Here is a 22143-nt window from a genome sequence, read left to right as displayed (position 1 = left end):
GTGGGTAACAGAGACACTGAAAATCTGCTCGCAGCTATTGAAGTCCACGTTAGGTATTATTAGAACACCCCGAGGCAATGCTGAAACAAAGCAGCCATTCAGTGTCTCTCCCTCCAGCATCTTACCACTCCCATCATGTGTAAAAGTATGCAGCTAACAGACATGCAAGCAAGGAATGAGTGTTGACAGTAGCAGTGCTCCTCCTGCAGACCCTCCAGAGAACTCATTCAGAAAGCAAAAAGATGTCAATGAGAAAACCTAACAAACTAAAAAAAACAAAATTTGTTTCCTTTCCATGAACCTTCAGATTCTTTGATTTTGGAAGACTTGGCCATTTTCAGCACACAAAGAATAAAATGTGGATGCATCATGTGGCACCCAGCTGCTTATGAGGACGTCTCTATAGGACCCTGGATGACCAACACTTTCTGTAATTTTGATCTATGGTATTATGTAGGGTGCAGCTAGAAATGTTGATCCCACAGTCTCCCAACTGAGTGAATCTTTTGAATAGCAGATGTGTCAACGAAGAGTGCTTATGAAATCCGAGACCCTGTTTGTTTGTTTGTTGTTGTTGTTAACAAAATAGCAAAGGGCTAATTACATGGATGTGGAATTTGGTTTTACATTAAGGCATGCTAGTGGTTCTATTAATGAATAGTTACTGCCAAAGAAGGAAGTAGAAACTACAGAGATAACAGTGATGGTTAAGATCTCAATATAAATAAATCAGACAAAAAAGTATGTTCTAAATAGAAATCACAGAACGTGATTAAATAAGAGTTGATCAAGACGTGACATGTAATTTTCAGTTTGGTGTCTAGAATCCTGCCAACTAGAAGTTTTTCTTTCGGTGTAAGCTCATGCAGATCAGCAGAGCTGATAGATTTTTGTATTTTATTGATTCCAGGCACTTTTTGTTTTCTGTTCGCAGCCTTGTGATACAGGAATGTTTTGTGCTTTATTGAAATCTTCGTTTCCATTTTGACATGGTTACAGACAATACATCAATGGGTATAGTGCTTAAATTTCAAAATGCACAAGCTCTATTCACATTGAACCATCATGATCAAAGCCTGAGACAAAACACCTCCTACTTGACATTTATGTAAACTGTATAACATTTAGTTGGACTTCACACTTGTTTGGTGATTTCAAGGTAGAAATGGATGCAGCCAGATCACCTTAATAATTCCTGTCCAGTGCACTCATTTCTCCTGCTGCACAGTCAATTTGTATTTATTTTGATATAGCATGTATGAATACAAAAACACATACACATCTGTGCCTTGACTGAAAAGTCTATTGTAGTTAACAGCAACCAGTAAATCAGTCTATCATTCCTGGGCTGTTATATATCTCTTTCAATTTTGTAAGCTCTGAGAATAAAGGTGCTATCAAATTATCACCTTGCAAGTTTTCATCCTAATGTGCTAGGCAATACCATTAGGATAAACAAGTTGTTAAACTGAAAGTATTTAAAAATCAGCATAACTGACATTTCTGTTTTCTAAAAATCTCCTGATCAGTTCCAGATGAACATTCCACTTACAATGCTTGCTTGTGGCTGAAGCTGTTCTAAATTTGTATACATGCCAAATTGTATGACACAGAGGGAGACAGAGGTTGTGGAGAGAAGCTGTGTATCACACCTGATAGAAAAAGGGTCTTCATGGAGCATGGGCTATGACTTAGCCACATAGCTTCCATTGAGCTCAATAGGATAGCAGTCACGTGTTAGATAATTCCACAAATGTGTATTCTACTTAATGAACGTGGTTGTGCAACTTGAAGATGTCAACAAAAATTGTGCAGTTAAAAGAAACTGTGGTATGAGAAAAAAGGCTGGGTGAACAGAGGCATGTGGTGAAAATTATCACAGATGATGGCAGTGGTAGAAAGGATGGTTGGAATTCTTTTAGGAAAGCCTTGGCTAGCCTTAAGTTGCTTTATCAAGTTGAAGATATAATCCAAAGTGAAAAGATTCTTAAAAAATAATCCCCCTTTAAGTAGACTCTTATTGTTGTACATATGTGAAGACTAATGGGTAGAGAGAAACTTAAAAGGATGCGCGGCCTATAGATGTTAATTGGGATGAGTGCCATCAATGTGGTGGTTGAAGTATTATGCTGAGTACTTTAAATAGTTCCAAATTATAATGAACACATAAACCTTCCTTGGGAACTTATAATTTTATGCAGCTTTCTTTGGTGGCAGTATAAACATAACATTTTATGGGTTTTATTAATAAGAATATTGTGAGGAATGCAAATTTAGAATATTTTATTCATTCAACAAATGTGTATTGTCTGCTGGCCATTTGTGCCAGGCATTGCTCTAGGCTTCTGGGGATACAGGAAGTACCAAAACAGGTAAAATTCTCTGCTTGCTCTCCTGCAGCTTACACTGTTGTGGGAGGAGACAGACAATAAATACTAAGTGATATGAGCAAGAGTCACTTCAGATAGTGATACATGCAAAGAGGAAGTCTAAAACATGGAAGTTAGAGGATGCTGGGTAGTACTGAAGTTAAGAATGGCCTAGGAAGGTGCGTTGAAAGGATGACATTAGATCAAAGACTTTTCAGAGGTGAGGAAGCAAAGAGGCCTTGAGGAGGAAGGGATGAAAAGGTCAAGGGCCTTGCTGTGAACGGGTGCCTGGTGCACCTACCCGTTTGAAGCACCATGGGAGTCACAGCAGCTATTGTGAGTAGACGGGTAACAGGAGATGGCGTCTGTATGGTGCTGAGGCATCAGTCTGTGCAGGGTCTGGTGAACCATTATACAGAATTTGACTTTCATTCTAATGGAATGAGAGGCCGTTGCAGAGCAGTTAGTGAAAAATGCCATGGTTCAGGTGCTGAGAACAGGCCATAAAGGCAAAAGGGGTAAAAGCAGGAGGACGGGTGAGGAGGCCCTGAGTCCCGTAATATTCATGAGAAGATGGTCTCAGGCCAGGGGATAGCAGTAGAAGTGGAATAAAGTATTCAAATACTCACTATAAATAAAATTTGCTTATAAATTAACTAGTAAGGAGAATGTGTCTGTTTTATGAACATAAAATCAACATTTGCGTTTTGAATGATTTGCATTTTGAATGACAGTTGCTGTTGTATCAGTTGCAACTAATATGATATCTTCATTTGGTTTTGGTTGCACAGGAAATTCTGATTTACTCGGATGTTGAAAGTAGCTTACTTGGCAATGCCTGGACACTCTGCTAGATAGATTGCATTTGAAAGGGGAGTTAAGTAGAAAAATTTTGTTTCAACGTTGTATCACCAAAAATGTCTAAGTATGGTTCACATTCTTATAAAAGACTAGAAAAATTTAATACTTATTCTAAGTATTAAACTGTAATACAGAACTATAAGGAGAAAAATTACTACTTATTCTAGGTACTAAAACTGTAAATGCAGAACAATAAGGAGATGCATTAAACTGTTACTTCTTTATGCACAATTCATGGTTAGGCCTTGATGAGAATATGCAATGAGCAGATGTGCCTGGTCCTTGTTGTGTCTTGTGCTGCCGTACAACCTGTTTCAATTTTATAAACTCTCTGTGTAGCTCGAATTTTTTTAAGGCTAATTTAGAGCTACAGTTTTCTTAAACAATCATGCAGTTAAACTATTTTCAAATGATGGCAGAGATCCTGGTGGCATAAAGTAATGCTGCTGTTCTCTGCTGTAAAATATGGTGAGATATTTTTAATTGTATTTTTAAAAATAATTACAATTGTATATATTTTTTAAAATTTTGGATCCAACTTTTTTTCAAGCCTCTTGAAGCATCTAAGTGGATCCCTGGGGTTAACAATTTATAAAGCATTAATATATAGAAGGTATTAAAAGCATATGAAGACATATTGATATGGGAACATATATACATACTACAAGTGTTTGAAGCATTGTCATAGCCTTTGTTAGAGAGTAGAATTTAACATAAAGTGGGTTCCTGAAGGAGCCCACTTGTGAGGATTTGAGGACTAAAATAGGGTCTAAAAAGATTATTTCCAGCCCGGTTTTATGGCCTATCCACAGCAAGCCTCCAGCATGCTGTTCCACAACACTAGATGAGTAATACATGAGATGATATCCAGGGCCACGAGATCTCTAAGAATGTGGCTTTTACACTTTTGTATAGTGGAAAAGAAATATATGTTCACTATAAAGAACAAAAAAACAAAGAAGAAAATAAAACATCTCATCCCCAAAAATAACTGCTAATAATTTGGTATATGTCTTTCCAATGTTTCTGAGCATATAGGAGTGGTATATTTACACACACACACACAAACACACACATACACACACATACATCACACTTTGCTTATTTTTTATAAAATGGACTCATATTGTAAATGCTGTTTTGCAATCTATTCTCTTTACTCAATATATTGTGAATATGTTACCATATCAATAAACATTATCTAACCTTATGTTTACTGGCTGCATAGATTTTATTATATGAATATGTGATAATTCATTTAGAAGCAATTCATTTTGAGTGTATTTTTAGGGAAGAGCCTTGGAAAAGATAAGTAGGGAAAACTTTTCCTGCTGGCAGTACAGAGTTCTGATTTTAGACCCAAAGCGTGACTAGGAACAAAATGAGAATGAAGTGAGGACACAGCTTTACAGTTTCTGTGGTTCAGGGGATCCCTGACAAGTCTTGTGCAATCAGATTTTTGCATATAAACAAAATTTAAGTGCCTCTGGGATTCTATTTGAAATAATCTTATGTTTATTTATATTCATTTTCTATATAAATCTGATTTTTATCTATCAGAATTTATTTAAGTTGGCTGTATATTACTGCCGAGAGAGGCCCAGAACAACTAGTTGGCAAATTCAGTATTTGGGTTTGATCTAAAATCCCAGAGAAACATCGAATCCTTCTGAAGGGACTGTCATCAGAAAGGTAACTTTGCCATAGGAATTGCTATACTGCCACATTTCTCTCATATGGGAAGCATGAAAAAGACTGAGTAGCTCTTATTACTTAAGAATAAGGCTCATTGTTGATTAAACATGAAATTTGTTTTGAGTATCATCTGGATCTTCTCTTTTCTCTCCTTACTATTATTATGTAGATGAGGGAATGCAACTCCCTGAAGTCAGCTTGGCTAATAATAACTTTCTCTATTAAAAGGTATGACAACACAATATAGAAAGTAATGTTTGAAAATGTTTGTGGGCAATACGAGATCTAATGTTGCCCATACCTTCTCCTAATGGCTCTGCATTCTAATGCAAAATTAAGAGCTGCCTAATGAGATTGGTAGCTTCATTCAAGGGAAAGAGTCCTAATATTCTACATTGGTGCCTGTGGTGAGGTTTTCCTTGCGTTTTTCTTGCTTGTATCTTTTCTTCTCTTTCCTGTTCTCTTTCTTCACTGTATGTTCAATGCCGTCATCTCTATTAATTTTGAACTTCAGATTCCTCTGTGCATTTACACTTCCCATGCAAAACTTTTGCTTCCTTGAACAGAGTTTTTTAATTCTTCCCCCTCCCCTCTCTTCCCCCTCCCCTCTCTTCCCCTCCCCTCTCCTCCCCTCCCCTCTCCTCTCCTCGCCTTTTTTTTTTTGACGGAGTCTCGCTGTATCACCCAGGATGGAGTACAGTGGTGCAGTGGCGTGATTTCGGCTAGCTGCAAGCTCTGCCTCCTGGGTTCAAGCGATTCCCCTGCCTCAGCCTCCCGAGTAGCTGGGACTACAGGATTCTCCTGCCTCAGCCTCCCGAGTAGCTGGGACTACAGGCGCCCACCACCACGCCCAGCTAATTTTTTGAATTTTTAGTAGAGACGGGGTTTCACCCGTGTTAGCGAGGATGGTCTCGATCTCCTGACCTCGTGATCCGCCCGACTCGGCCTCTCAAAGTGCTAGGATTACAGGCTTGAGCCACCGTGCCCAGCTTTGTTTGTTTGTTTTTGTTTTGTTTTTTGAGATGGAGTCTGGCTCTATTGCCCAGGCTAGAGAGCAGTGGCGTGATCTCAGCTCACTGAAACCTCCGCCTCTCAGGTTCAAGCAATTCTCAGCCTTAATTTTTTTTTTTTTTTTTCTTTAGACGGAGTCTTGCTTTGTCGGCAGGCTGGAGTGTAGTGGTGCGATCTCGGCTCACTGCAACCTCAGCTTCCCAGGTTCAAGCGATTTTCCTGTCTCAGCCTGCCGAGTAGCTGGGACTACAGGCGCCTGCCACCACGTCCAGCTAATTTTTTATTTTTAGTAGAGACGGGTTTCACCATGTTGGCCAAGATGGTCTTGATCTCTTGATCTCGTGATCCGCCTGCCTTGGCCTCCCAAAGTGCTGGGATTACAGGTGTGAGCCACCGCGCCTGGCCTTTAAATTTGTTTTTAATTGGTATTTCTTGCTCAGATATTGCCAGAGTACAGTTATGTTACCAGTCTTTTCTCTGAGGTGAAAAACTATCCTTTGAATCTACTCCTCAAAAGAAATATACATAGTTGGCATGGAAGTCTTTCTGCCCTTGCAACATGGCACTTACAATTCTGTTTGGCTGCATTTCTAGGTAGATTTCACTGTAACTCCCAGAGGTACCCGGGAACCGGAAGAGGGTTTTTTTCTTCCTTCCTTTTTCTTACGTTATTATGATCATACTCCCTTTCTAAAGGTGCTCAACTGTGTTTACTGTAATGCGATCTTAGAGAGCCAAAGGGTGCTGTGCAGGGATATGTTGACTGGTGCTGACCCAGGCACAGGTGATGGGAGAATCTCCAGTCATGCTGGCAGGACATCTTCTCTGGTAGAATCATGACAGGGAGAGTGTGAGAGCTTGTGTCAGGTTAAGGTGTCGCCCAGAGCATGTGTGCACTGGCTCTGAAAAGTTCCAGGAGATCTAGACTGGCATGGTTGGTTGGCATGAGGGTGTTCTGGATACAGTACCCATTATAGCTATGGAACACAGATGTAGGTAACATCCAGACCCTGTGGGAACATGGCAGGTCTTCTTGGGTCTTAATGTGCCCAAGGTATGGGATGATTATTCAAGTGGGGGACTTAGGTCCTCTGAAAAGTATGACAACTCCAGGAGCTCACTGTTGCCTTCATTGCGGTAAAAAAACAGTATTGAACAATCAATACTTCTATCTCTTTCCCCCACTCACTGCCCTCTAACCCAACATTTTCTCTCCTTCCTTCCCTCCCTCTTTTTCTTCCTTCCAACTGTATGCCTGGTGAAATCCTTAAAAACTCTTTTGAATTCATGAACGAACTCATAGGAATGTAAGGGCATTACTAGGAGAAAAGAAATGACAAGAAAGTAATTAACTGGAGATGGGCCTGCAGATTTTTCATGGCCTAGACTTGGGTTTTAAATGAGGCATTAGGTGCAAAGAACAGGACAAAGAACATTGATTCAAAGAACAAAGCCTGATGACCCAGCTAGATGGCCAGCTAGATTAGGGGCCTCAGCAGAAAGTCTGGATTCCCAGTTAATGAAACCATTGGGGTTTGTTCTAAGAAAGTAAAACTTCCATACAGAGAGTAAAAATGGGAATGTGTGCTGTCTTGGCCTTTAAAGAGCTATAAAACAAAAACACCTTATCCTCTAAAAATTTCTAACCACAAGCCCATAATCAATCACTCAGTATCAGGGCCAGAAACTAGATTCCAGCATGACCTAAAGTTTATCCAGAATTTATTTTAAAGGCATTTTGTGTGGTGGGTTGCCAGGTACTTGGTAGAAGCAAATACTGATGCCTTCCAGAGGAACATACTTCAAACCTGGGGCTCAAAAAATTTCCAAAGATAAAGTTACAAAGATCATAAGTTGACCTTCCAGAATCCCTAAAAGCAAAACAGAACAAGCCACTGTGAATGAGAGTTGGCAAAAACAACTGGTTATGGATTAGCCCTACAGTGTTTCAAGTTTGCAATTATTAGGTACAGATTATAAAATATTTCAAAGAAATTGAAGAGAATATTGGACATGTGATGAAGGAGCAGGAGGCTGTCAGCACTGACTGGGCAGACTTGGAAAGCAGGGCTGGGAGTTGTGGTGGTAGAGGGATAAGGGCTTACTTGAATGGGTGGGGCAGGTGGTTCTTGGCCAAGCCTCCTCTTAGTAGCCTTCTGTGCCACAAGCCTGGACAAATAAGGAAGAAGGAAACATGGTAGCTGAGAGTGTCTGGCCTTTGCTGTTCAGAGCAGTGCTGTTGGTAAACTCTTGACTGGGATCTGGTAATCTCTTAGCATCCCTGTGGTTGGATATCATTCAGCTTATCCAGAGCAGACTTCTCTAAATGAACTCTTCCTGGTGACAGAATGGAAAAAGAAAATCTGCCAAATGAAAGAGGAGATGGAAATAAAAATCTGCCTCAACAGTTAAATTAAGTTCCACACTTAGAATTCTAGCTAGTTTCTCTCCCTATCAAACAAACTCCTCACTGAGCCCTTGAAAGTTGGTTCAGTCAATAGGATGAGGAAGAGCAAGTAATATTATGAGAGAGGAAAGGGCTTTCTCTGACTTAGTAGCTGAGATTGTTGACAGAGCTGACAGCCAAGTCATTGGATTTGGCCAGTCTGGACAGCAAATGCCTGGACAGCACAACTGATCTTCTCAGAAGAGCTTTCTAGTATTTCAATGAAGACCTCACAAAATTGTCAGGGAGAGCAGCAGGCTGCACTCCACCATCAAAATGATGAACCTGGGAAAACCCTCCCTTTGAATTAACAAAGTATGTAAGAAGATCTGAACACTGGATCTCTTGTTCCCGAATGGCTTGTTCCAAAGATAAGCTCCCTTGCTGGGGCCCCTCCTTGCTCAGGTTCGATGTGGCTTTGAAATCTGAGAGGTATTTTTCTTGATTCAGTTCGAAAATTGTTACACTCTAAGAACTGAGTGTTTCACTGGTTGGTGATGTCTCTAACGCCTCTCTGTGCTTCAGTCACACCAAGTACTTTACAGTTACCATCTCTCTGATTAAAATGTTATTTCCTTTCAGAGGCCGAGGTGAGTGGATTACCTGAGGTCAGGAGTTCGAATCCAGCCTGACTAACATGGTGAAACCCCATCTCTACAAAAAATACAAAAAATAGCTGAGTGTGGTGGCGCATGCCTATAATCCCAGCTGCTTGGGAGGCTGAGGCAGGAGAATTGCTTGAACCCAGGAGGCAGAGGTTTCAGGGAGCTGAGATTGTGTCACTGCACTCCAACCTAGGCAATGAGAGTGAAACTCCACCTCAAAAAAAACAAAAACAAAAACAAATGTTCTTTCATAAACTTTGCATGGATGGCTGATTCTCCTCCCACCAAGTTTCAGCTCAAATATGTTGCTCTTGACTACATTAGTGCATTTATTTCTACTATAACACTTGCCACACTCCAAAATCACATCATCTTATTGTGTTATCATCTGCTCCTCTGTTGGAATTTACTTTCCGTGAAGAGGGATGTTGTATTGTTTACAATCCCCAGTATCTGGTGTATGTAGCCTGGCACATAGGAGGCTGCAAATAAATATTTTTTGAACAAATAAATGACTTCCCTGTCATCCCCCTCTTCTCCTCTAATAATAAACAACCCATATGTTTTGAGAACTTTGAGTCACATAGCTTGGAACCCAATGATTGATCTTCTTTCTCTGCTCTACTACCTGATAAAACACTCAGTGCATTAGCTAAGGTTAACTATGCTTGGCTTCTTCATGACTCACTATGCAGTGCCCAGGCTTTTCACTATAGTTAAAGCTTTATTTAAGGCCCTGGCAGAGGCCACATCAATTCTTTCAAGAAATGGATGGAATGATCCCCGTAACTATTAGTAGAGATAAAAGTGATGCAAAGCATGTCACTTGCTTGCTTTTCTGTTCAAAGAGCTCCACCAAGCTGCTCACTCTTATTTCTGTCGCTACAGAGTGACCTGTTTGGGCATGAGCTCTTAAGGATGTGTCTGAGGGCTTGGAGGAGCTGGACCATTTTTAGTTCACAGCATTCTGTAGGCTGGACTGGGGACTTTGGAAATTTCTTAACTCATCATTTCCTAAAAGACACAAATAATTTGCATATGTACCTGAAGAGATACATCGACAGAAGACAAGGGTCACAGTTAAGCTTTTTAAAAGTAGGTACTCTGTTTGCAGAGTCCCAGCCTCACCTACAGAATAACAGTCTGCTGCTGAGGGGGTTTTGATCTCTAAATTGAGCAAGTACCCCAGCTGATTCTTATGAGCAGGCAAGTTAGGGAACACCTGATGTAATAAGTAAGTGTATCAAATCAAGAGTTGATTTAATATAGCACGAGTTAAAAACGAGTTTTCTTTTTGTGAGTGGGGATAAATACTTCTGTAAGAAATCATCAAGTGAAATATCTTTCGGGAAGCCTTTTTGGGCTATATATTATTCAGACTAGACATTCACAATATGAGAGGAGACTCGTGAAGCTTAGAAATAGATGAGCAAATCTTCACCAGCACTTTGCCCTGCGAGATACTAATTAAAGGGCAGTTGTTTTTCAAAACTTCTAACTTTCATCTCACCACTCTCAAACACACCTCATCCTACTCATCTACTCTTCCATTTATAAAAGATCATTTTTTTATCCTTGGAAGGACTGTACTCTCAAATGCCAGAAAGAGAATATCAGGCTTCATGGATTATTCAGAAATTCTCTTTCTTAACAGCTTACTTGCTGACTTCAGTTATCTATTAACTCTGCTGGTTTGAATGCAGCTGAGAGACTTATAGCATCAACCCAGAGCTATGCTGTTTACATCTTGAATTGAGCTTTCGTTCTAGGTTCTTTTGGTGACTATTCTAGGGCACAGCTTCTAAGAGGAAGGAATATGTTGCCTGACTGCTCCTGAAATTCTTATATCTGTGTATCAGGACATGAGGAGATTTTTAAAAACACATATTCCAGGTTCCTGCCTTGGTCCTAAATGATAAAATCTCCAGGGAAAGAGCTGGGAAGGTTTATTTTAGCAAATATCCCAGAGGATTCTCCTGCCTCGAGTCCTCCACCAGCCTTGGACTATGCCAGTATTGAGAATTATCTGACGTAATCAACACTGGATTCAGAGACAGGTATCATACATTTCCTTTTTCCATTTTCTTAATCACATTTTCACAGTGTTATTTATTGTTATTTCTCTTCACTCTCTAAATTATCCTCCACTACTCCTTGCCATGGAACTAGTGAAGACCTTTGGAGGCCAATATTTTCTTCTTTTTCCCCCTAAAGTGACTCAAGAAGACATCATTTGCATATTATGTAAGTTTCACCTCAATAGTTTTAAAAAAAGACATTGACCTTTCTTATTATTTTGTCTGAACACTTGGGTGTTAGGAGGGATCAGTCCTGTGATCTGGTGATTAATTTCACACTATTATTCCTGAAAAATAGACAGATACCTCTTTTTCCATGTGTCTTATGGATGTAGTAAATGCTGCATCCATGAGAAAATTAAAGAGATGCTGATTCTCTGACCTTCTCTTCTTATTACGGACACTGCCTTTTTTTTTTTTTTTCCACCGTTGGCCTAATTTTAGGCTTCTGATCTCTTCTGTTGCCCCTTTTCCTCATCTATTAGTTTATTTTCAACCACTTGTAAAACCTTTAAAACCATATCCTTTTTTTACTTTTTTTTTTTTTTTTTTAGTTCTTTCAAGATTCTCAAAGGATCATCATCCATTTTCCTAAAACCTCTGTTTTGTGATTTCAGATTATTTAGATGAAAATGAGTAGCATGCTATCTTCAATGAAACAAATGGTTAAGGACCCGCCCAAGGTCACATGTTTAGATACAACTAAAATTGGAACTCAGGTCTTCTGGTCTCTTTATTACCACTCTGTGATTCTTTTCATTACTTTGTATTATATATTAATGAATCTAGACACAACATTGGATTTTTGGTATTCTATTCTCTCCATTTAAAGCCCTATATTGTATAGTGCCCATCTTTTCCCTAATGTATATATTTTGAATCCCTCAGAGTTAGTTAGATGGTAGACTCTGGACAAATATCCAATCTGTAAGTATCTACAGATCCTAGCAGAACCCTGCCAGCACTCCAAATAGAAGGCAGACCGCAGCAGCCTTGTGGGATAGCCACTGGAATTCCTTACAGAAGGGCAAAGTAGAGCCTGTTTTGTCAGGAGTAGGTGCTAATGCAGCTAATGCAGAAAATCGTATATTTTTCAAGAATGCAGACTTGGCTTCAGTATCTAGGTGGAGACTGTCGATCATGTAAGAGACAATGGTAGAGGCAACAACCATAGCAGCCAGCACTAGTATATCTACTTTTTCATAATTCCCTAGGGGTTCAGTGCAGTGGCTCTGCCCTCAGCCATATCTGTACAGAGATCTGACTTTTGTTTTTTTCTGAAAATAAACACCTAGTTGCTTGCAATTTTGAGTAGGAAAGAAGATCTGGTGGTCTGCTTTTAATAATTAATTAATTAAATTAAGAAGTAATAATTGTATATATTTATGGGGTACTATGTGATGTTTGGATATGTGTATAAATTCTAGAAAGATTAAATCAAGCTAATTAACATGTCCATCACCTTACCAACTTACCATTTGTTTGTGTGATGAGCAGGTATAAAATCTCTTTTGGCAACTTTGAAATATAAAATACATTATTATTAACTATTGTACTGTGTAACTATTTCGTGCTGTGAAACAGATCACTAAAATGAATTCCTTCTGTTTAACTGAGAAGTACCCTTTGACCATCATCTCCCCGTGTTTCATCCCCCTCGCTGCTCAGCCTTTGGAACTGTTTCTCTACTCTCTGTTTCTATGGGATCTGCTTTTGTAGATTCCACATAAAAGTGAGATTGTATTGTATTTGTCATTTTGTATTGGCAGGAAAGTAAATTAGTGCAGCTATTTTGGAAAACAGAATGAAAGTTCTACAAAAAACTAAAAATAGAATTGACATACGATCCAGCAATCCCACTTGTGGGTATATATTCAAAGTAATTGAAATCAGTATGTTGAAGGCATCTCTGCACTGCCATGTTTATTGCAGCATTATTCACAACAGTCAAGATGTGGAAGCAACCCAAGTGTTCATCAATGGATGAATGGATAAAGAAAATGTGGTGTATACATACAATGGAATACTATTCAGTCTTTAAAAAAAAGGAAATTCTGTCATTTTTGGCAATGGGGATGAACCTGGAGGTGTAACTGCTTTTTAAATAGAGTTTCAAGAAATCATCTTTTTTAAAACCTCACCTTTCTCTTTTCTTTATTCCAGAAGAAGCTGATGTCTCAAATTTCTACATCTTTGGGGTTTTGCAGTATAAATTGGATTGTTCTGAGCTTCCCTGTTCCTAGCTTAGGATTTGGCTTTCTCTGGCCTGCTAAACAGGCTAGTACACCTCTTTCTAAAATCCAGCTTTCAGAATACTACTGCTGTTTGCTTCTGTTGTCTTTGTCCTTAGAATTAATGTCTTTAAAAGAAATGGCTTATATGATAATTTTAATGGAATTTCAGAAAAGAGCAGTGATAAATATGTGTGTTAAATCAATCAGCCATCTTCAGCCACACCTTGCTTTTGTTTTTAAGCAAGGTTTTAGGTTTCTTCCATCTCTACGTTCAGGGGCTATAACTAGACCTAGGGATGGTTGTTTTGTACCCTAACTTGACCAAGGGGTTGAATCAAGATAAAATGATCAAAGTACATTATTCAAAGTGAGTTGAGATTTTTGGATGAGAGTAGAGGTGAGATAGAATGTGTTGGAATAAAGCTTAGTTGGAGGATCTTTGATGTAGGCACTCTGTTGTATTTGATTTTCTATCTCATTCCTAATGACAACGTTATAGACATTTGTTCCTGTTTAGAGGTTGAAGAAAGTGTGGTTGTGAATACCTTGTCTTTGTTGTTCATGTAACCTAACTATAGAAATCGGGCATTTATCACATGATGATAAATAATTCTTTAGAAACTTTGTTTCAGAGTCTATTGAATGCTACATTCCCCTCAGTTGCTGATAACAGTCACACAAGTGATATCACAGTGTGATCCATAGCACAGTGTTGAAGGATAATCGAGTCCAATGTTATTACCTCAACCATTTTATAATTTTAAGTATCTCTCCCAGTATATTCAGAACCACAAGATCCTTGTAAATGGATTATTCCTATTTATTTGTTACATTTATTTGTTTACTAAAGGTTACATTTATCTTTTGTACGATTGCTGTTTTTTCCTCTGTAATATTATTTTACATATTACTCTTGAACTTACGTCTTTTTAATCCTTAGAACTTTTATTAGGTATGTGACCCAATGATTTGATTTATAAACATGCACATTGATATTTCTAACAATTCATATTTTTATATAAAGTTTATAGTCACCTGCCAGAAACAGTGACAAGAGAAAGATACATGAAATATTTAAATTCAGGAGAACCATTAGGGAAGTTCTTGTGATATATTCCTAATGTATTGTGATTATTAGCATTCATTAAAATTTCCCTAAAAATTTAACGCCCATCCACCAAATAATTCTAAGGAAAGGATTATTTACTAGCAAATCATATATAGTTTGACACATCTATATGTTTAAAGGATAAGAAAAAGCAAAATTTGTTTTGCTTTTAATTTAGTTAATTTATTAGTTTTGATGCTGCATTTCATGGAGCCTTAGGGGCTTCCGGGTCCCCCATTAGTAGGTGACCGGGAGAGAGGAATGAGTGTGACTCTTAGTTCCCTCTGTCCCCCAGATCTGTTTTTCCCTGAGTATTCCTGACACTAATTGAATTCAATATTTGGTTTTTATGTAAAATTGTATTTGGAAAAAAACCAGATCCTGTTTTTAAGACAGGTTTTTAAAATAATGGCATACTTTGTTTATACATCTAAGACTTTTTTTTTTTCTGAAATAGCCAGATAATTGACAGGCAAGTTAATTGGGATATATGAATTATTTAGATTTTCAGCCAGTCTGTGATAATACTCATGGATCTGAAGATTACGATAGAATAGAGAAGCCCAGCTCTTTGCAGATAGCAGACCTATCCTGAAATATCCAAATGAATTCACAGATTATGAGCTTCTTATCACTATTTGGCTATCAAGTTATACTGGCTGTATAAAATCTCTTCGAATTAATGAGAATGGTTCTGGCCACCTCTTCAGCCCTAGCCTGAGTTTCTCAGCCGTTCCTGGTTAAATATTCTACTCCACAGGGTTTCCTTCATTATTCCCCAGTGACTCTATGCGATACTTTCTAGGTGAAGAATAGCATGCTGTCTTATAGAGTACGATACTAGAACTCTTGGCATGCATCATTTTCACCATGTTCTTTAGAAAGTGTCAGGATTTTTAGTTTTTAGAAGAATATAGATGTAATGTTTTGCAGCATACATAAGTTATAATATTCCAAAACATCCCATAAGACCTTTTATTTATTTCCTTTATTGTGAAGCATTTTCTTTCCTGATAGCTACAGATGAACTGGAGGCCTTTTCTTATCCTGTAATGAAACAGTGAATTATACCCATACAGTTTAGCAGAACTAATGCTTACCCACTGGCTGAATAAATCAGGCTGTTTATGTATTCTTTAACACAAAAAGGAAATGGTAATTAATGAACTTGAGGATAAAGTTTTAAATGTGTATAGTTATTATAGTATAACAGTGCTGCGGGGCTACTTGCTGACAAGGGTAAGGGCAATTTTATTTCTTTATAAATAAAATTTAGAATTGAACATCTAAAACTGGAAAAAATATGAAGAGTTTACTGAGTGTTATGTTTTGGGAGTTATACTAGATACAACAGTATTAAATAATATGCAATAGAATGAGAGATTTATTGTGCAGGTCTTAAATGTTGTAAGCCTATTAAGTCCCTTCCAAATAATAAAGACAAATGCATATCAAGATAGAAATAGGTAGATATGAGTTAGGTTTTCAGAGAGAGAGCTGGGTCAAGATACTGAATTATTCATGGCAGAAGTAGCACTTGAAATATTTGAAAGGTGTACAGGAATAAGAGAAATCAAAGATGGAGAGTATACTTTGGGGGTAGGAATGACATAAAGCAAAATTTGTTATAGGAATGTGTATGGTACATTCTGAGCACAGTGAAGCCTGCTTGATTAGATAAAAGGACATCAAATAGAGAAAAAATATGTTTGCAAAGGAAAGTTGAGATTAAATTGCAGAGGGATAGGATTCCAAATTAAGAAATGCATGCTTTATTATGGTAGGCAGTTACTAAATTTTTATTTGTTTTGGTTTGATTTGTTTTGGTTGGGTTTGGTGTTATCATGATCATGATATTAGGTAATATGTGCAGTGTTTGGGAACAGCCATCCTGCCTGCAGAGGTGGAGAGTGGCTCTTGAGAGTGTCCACGGGAGATAAGAGGCCATAGAGACCTATTAGTGGACTTTTAGGGAAGTACAGACGGAAGAAAATAGAGTCTGAACTACAGAGAAGACAGTAGGAATGAAAAGGAGAAAAACAGATTCAAGGAGAATAACTAAAATAACCTGATGATGGATTTTTTTTTCAACAAAAGGATAGACCGGAGAAGGAACCAAAAATATTGCCTTTCTCTTTTCATGAGATGTATTTATCAATTATTCATTGAACTAACATGTCAGCTAAGTTAGGGCTGATCAAATTCATTGACAATATTTTTTGAAGAAAAGCATTTAACAGTGTTTAAAATCTGTCATATATTAGGTTTTGATCATATAATGTTACTCTGTAAATATTTGTCTTCACCTGTTGCTTATTGTATTCACACAGCAGACTATTAGTGCTTTTGGGTTAATCGTTACGCTATCAAAACTCATAGTATGAAGCATGTTGCAGTTCTGCTGAGGCCTGGGTTTGGGTCTCACATTCCAGGGTCTCTTTGAAGGCTATGATTGGCCTAGTGGACAGGCCAGTATCTGCCTCTTTGGTGGTCATTTTTGGCTCAATATATGGAACATAATAACTTCCAAGTTGTTATTTTAAAAATTAAAAAACCCATTATTTCTTTGTGGGAAAAAAATTGGCCTTATAAAAGTTACTCATGTTTACGTTGGGTTTGTTGAATCTTAAGGGGTCATTTAGCTTTTACAGATATTCTTTAATTGTACCTCTTAAATTGTGTGTTAGAGAAGGATTGTGAGCATTAAATTTCATTAATACTACAGGATACACCCCTTAAGGAGCTCAAGGATCTTGTCTAAATGTCATCTGTTACCTGGAGCCTTCCTTTAGGTTGTTCTCTGTCCTTTGGTAGCTGTGGTTTTAATTGCCATGCACTTTGTTGACTTACATCAGGTAATATTTCTATTATTCAACTGTGTTCAAATATTTATTTGGTATCCATTTTATAGAAAACACTACTGTAGACACTTTGGAGCAGGAAAAAATTGAATAAATGAGCCACTGACTGTACCTTCAAGGAAATTATACCTTGTAGTGTCCAGAAATATACTATTCTATTCATTATTTCTGATTTGAAATAACTACATTTTGAACATTGTGGTTGTTCAGGTTGTTCATGACATGATAGAGAATAGGGTATTTTGTTGATTAAGATGAATCTGAGTCAGATGAAATTTGATACATTATTATCCAAGAAAGAAACTATTACCTACCACTGGAAAACCAATGTGTCTGCCCAATTTCCAATCAGCCTGAAGCCAGTTTCATTTTGCATGGGTGATACAGGTGATAGAGGTGGATCATCCAGCAGCTTCATGTATATTCATACTTATCAGATAGGGTCAACCCCTCTTAGTTTGGTTTGAAATCTCACTGGGAAATGTACTTCTTCCTTTGATAGATTTATCAGGTGATATAGCCCAACCATTCCTGAAACAATACATGAAAAAAATGTTAATAGTTACCTATTAACTATAAATATAACTAAAAATAGTTAAAAATAGTTAATAGTTAATACTGACCTTGAGGTATATATTGTCTATTTCATAATAACAACAGGCAAAATTGCAAAACACATTATTAAAGGGATGATTTGTGGGTTCATAGATTAAGTATTTGTAAACACCACAGCCCTACATGTGTTTACTAAATACAAGCCATGTAAGGATAACCTTCCTTTGACAGGGAGATGTGACAGGGACTGGGGATCCAGCAGACTTTCCACATTTTTGATGTCTTTCTGGGTAGCTTTAGGGGCATTTTGGTGGATTAGCAACTGAATATATCATTTCATCCAAAAGTAGGTAGTAAATTAATTCCAGGGGGAAATTTATAGTAGTAATTTTCAGAGAGTAACCAGACAGGTAGGTACTCAAAATTGTGACATTCAAGGAATCAGAGATGTTTTGTTTAGAAAAAGATAGTGAGAGGAGAATAACTGCCTTCAAATATTTGAAGAACTCTTTTGTAAAAGAAAAAAAGGGACATATTCCAAAAGTGTATGTATGACCACAAGGAAATATTTAGGCTCAATAGAAAGCAAAATCTTCAGAATAGCCAGAGCTCTGCAACAAATTCTGTCATCTGAAGCACTCTGAGCTGCCTCAAAGGCCAGTGATTTCTTTCTCACTAGATTGTGTGTTGTGAGCATTTAGCAGGAATGCTGTAACTAGAAATTAAAACATGAGGCTGAACTTTAAGGTTTCTCCTTTCCTTGACATTATCACTTTCATAATTTCCTAGACATGCATCTGTTGGATGTAGGTTGGCCCCATCATTGAGGAAATTCTTCATTCCTTGTATTCTACTTGTCTAGTTTTTCTTTGGTCCATTTTATACAAGAAGCTGGTTTGAAAAATGAGAGGGAAGTTTGGGCTTTTAAATGATCAGGATGGAAATGATAATCAGTTCCATATTGCTTATTCATCAGTTCTTGACGGAACAGTTTTGCAGTTTATCTAGTGTCTGGCTAGTAGGTCATTTACGTAGAAAGAACCTGGCTATGATTTAGCAAAGACGAAGATAGTTCTTCCATATCATAAAAAGTAATCTGGGTTCCTGGCCAGCCATGGTGGCAAATGCCTGTAATCCCAGCACTTTGGGAGGCTAAGGTGGACAGATCACCTGAGGTTGGAAGTTTGAGACTAGCCTGGCCAACGTGGCAAAACCCCATCTCTACTAAAAATACAAAAATTAGCCGGGTGTGGTGGTGTGCACCTGTAGTCCCAGCTACTTGGGAGGCTGAGGCATGAGAATCTCTTGAACCTGGGAGGCAGAGGCGGAGGTTGCAGTGAGCCAAGATCACGCCATTGCACTGTAGCCTGGGTGACAGAGCGAGACTCTGTCTCAAAGAAAGAAAGAGAGAGAAAGAAAATAAAGAACGAACGAACATGGGTTCTAGCCACCTCCTCCCTCACTTCAGAGGACTCTTTGACATAACCTTTGTAGAGCAACCTTAGGTTCTCTTATATTTGCCTTTGTTCCTGGAGACAGTAAAGGCAACCAGGCCTTGGTGCAACTGGTGAAGAATGAAACTTTTGTAAAATAGGGATTGCATTATGGTGCCTGGATGTCCATTTTGGATTTCTGCTATGTACTTTGAATCTGGCTACCCACTATAGACTTCCTGGAGGCCCAGATCTTCTGACTATCAATTAATGATAATGATTCTGGGCAAGTTTTCTCCAAAGGCTAAACTGGAAGTTATATTTTCTGATGTTGCTGCCAGAAAATCAATTCTATTCTATGAAGTCATTCCTAATGTGAGTCCATTCCTCTAGGGAGGTCAACTCTAGTATGATTTCTTTAAGCATCAAATTCATATTTTACTTCTTAAAATGCAAAGTGTGTTTCTATTGAAGGTAGAGTTAGGCAGGTCTTTGGAATATCCCTGGCTTGTTAAGAATTTCTCTGCAGCAAATATTACTCAACAGTATAAAGCAGATTTTAGCACTTGCTTTCTGGCAGAGCAATTGGACTTGGAATTTGCCTCTTTATTCAACCTGTATTTGACTTGACTTGTTAACTGTAAAAATAATATATGTTTTTTTTGTATCTGATGATTTTGATTAGACAATTTTTAAATTATGAAATTTCATGGGATAATTTTAATCCATTAAACTCTTCAATATGCAGAATTTCAATCCATTAAACTCTGCAATATGCATTAATATCCTGCACAATGCAACTGTTCACAGTGTATGTGTTAACTAGTGATTAAAAGACCTTGTATGTTATTGACTCACCAATAAGTTGTAGTTTTATATCATTTAAATTCATCTTGTCTTTTTAATTATATTTATCTACGAATATTGGATATGTTTTAAAATGCAAAATTTAATTATGAAGAATGGGTTTCTTTTGTTTTTCTTTTTCTCCCCTATACCCACTCCCCTTTACCCCATTATCCCAGCCCTTATTAACCACCATTCTATTGTATGCTTCTATGACTTTTTTAGATTCCACATGTAAGTGAGGTCATGGAGGAGAATGCATTCCTTAATTGATTTGTACCCATGGTCCTCAAAGTGTGATGTGAGGACTAGCACTAGTCTGTAAGCTATTTGTTACTAGTTTTCAACAAGATACGTACAATAATTGTCAGCATTTAGAAACTTTTGTAGTAATTTTGCATTTCCTCAACAATGGCACAGAATTTTACAAAGGTTGATCAGTTCACAATGGACTGGAAGTTTGTTTTTTTAACTACTTTTCATCCCAGATAGTCTGGGAAACCTTGTTTCACCTTTCAGATGGTAGTACCCAAAAATGGGAGAGAGGCAGACAACCACAAAAATACAAGCAGATGTTTGCAAAAGCAATACAGGCAAGCAAGTTCAGCTTAATGCTATACAAGGCTCCTAATCCAAACATGGGAATCCATGGATTTGTGGATCTTGGAGAGGTCACCTACTCTCAGAATGCCTCTCTCCTTACCCAGTCTTACTGCCCCAAATCCCCAGCACTAGTTTTTTAGACAAAAACAGTTGTGTATGGAAGATACTGTTTAAAATGCATGCGGTCAGCAACTGACCATTGAGTCTCTCTCACACATTCAGATTCTTTGATGAGGTTGGCTTACAAAGCTCAGGACCCGAGGTACATTCTGATCCAATGGATTTCTGTGGGGACGAGCCTCACCCACCCGGGGTTGAGTGGAGCAAGTATTACTGCTGTACACCCAGACTGCAGAACCTGAGCCCTAAAGGCTATGGGGACCTGCCCTTCTTCCCCACACTCTACCTCCAGGGCCCTCCCTTTCTCTGAAAAAAACAATGCTTTATTATAGTTATACAGGATGGAAAAGGAAAATGATGAGAGGAAAGAGAAGAAACAGATAAAAGGGAAAGAGGAGCAGGGGAGAAAGCTAATTGTATGTTGGAGAAGAGGGAACCAGTGAACTTGGGATTTGAGAGTATATGAAATCATAGTTTAAAACCTTTAAGGTTTTGTCTTAACTCCAGCCACCTCTCAGCCACCTATGCTGAGATACTTGTGTGTGAGATTCTTTCTTTTTTCTTTGTGTTTTCTTAATGCTAGATCAATGAAAATACTGTTTCAGCTTGAATTTATGGTGTGAGCCAGTTATTGAAGTAAGCTTGATGTGTGTACACCAGGAACTACTCAATTTACAATATTAAAATAATTCCCAATATTAAGTGTAAATAAAGTATGATTTACATTTTATGTAACTGCTAGTTTATGAGTACTCAAGACTTTGTACATTTTAACCAGGCCTATTTTTAATTGAATATTGAAAAACTAGATCCTCAAACTTTTCATCACATACATTGAGTTACAAACTTGACAAACCACCCCATCTTCTTCCTTGCATTTTTACCACCACACTTTGTATTTCATGCCGTGGTCATGACAGGCACCTGTTGATACCCAGAAAAAGAACTTTGAATGTGTCACTGTAATAGTGTGCATTGATCCTGTTGATCCCTGTGATCTTTGAAGTGTGTGTTTCACCAGTCATTAATTTATTTTGTCTGTACATACGCCATTTTAGGTTAGCTCTCTGTTGTCAATATTTCTGGCATATATATTTGATTAGCTCTAACTGGAGATTTTTGTTTGTGGATATCTTGGACAATTATAGTTATCATTTCATGCTTTATAGGGTTTTTGTTTTCTGTGTTAACATCACCACTACCGCCATGATCACAATGGTATTTATTGAGCAACCTCTGTGTAAATTGGGTAGACATTTTCTCATATGTCATAGATCCATGGGTTTAATATAAAAAAGGGGCGGGCAGAGGAAGCTAA

General features: G+C 37.9%; 1 protein-coding gene across 8 annotated transcripts in view; it reads left to right on the top strand.

The window, feature by feature from the left end:
* CTNNA2 (catenin alpha 2) overlaps nt 1-22143 on the top strand; it is a 1140166-nt gene that overhangs the window by 409407 nt on the left and 708616 nt on the right.

Source organism: Pongo abelii, chromosome 12, assembly GCF_028885655.2.
Source record: "Pongo abelii isolate AG06213 chromosome 12, NHGRI_mPonAbe1-v2.0_pri, whole genome shotgun sequence".
NCBI lineage: Eukaryota > Metazoa > Chordata > Mammalia > Primates > Hominidae > Pongo > Pongo abelii.
This window is presented reverse-complemented; position numbering and strand designations above follow the sequence as displayed.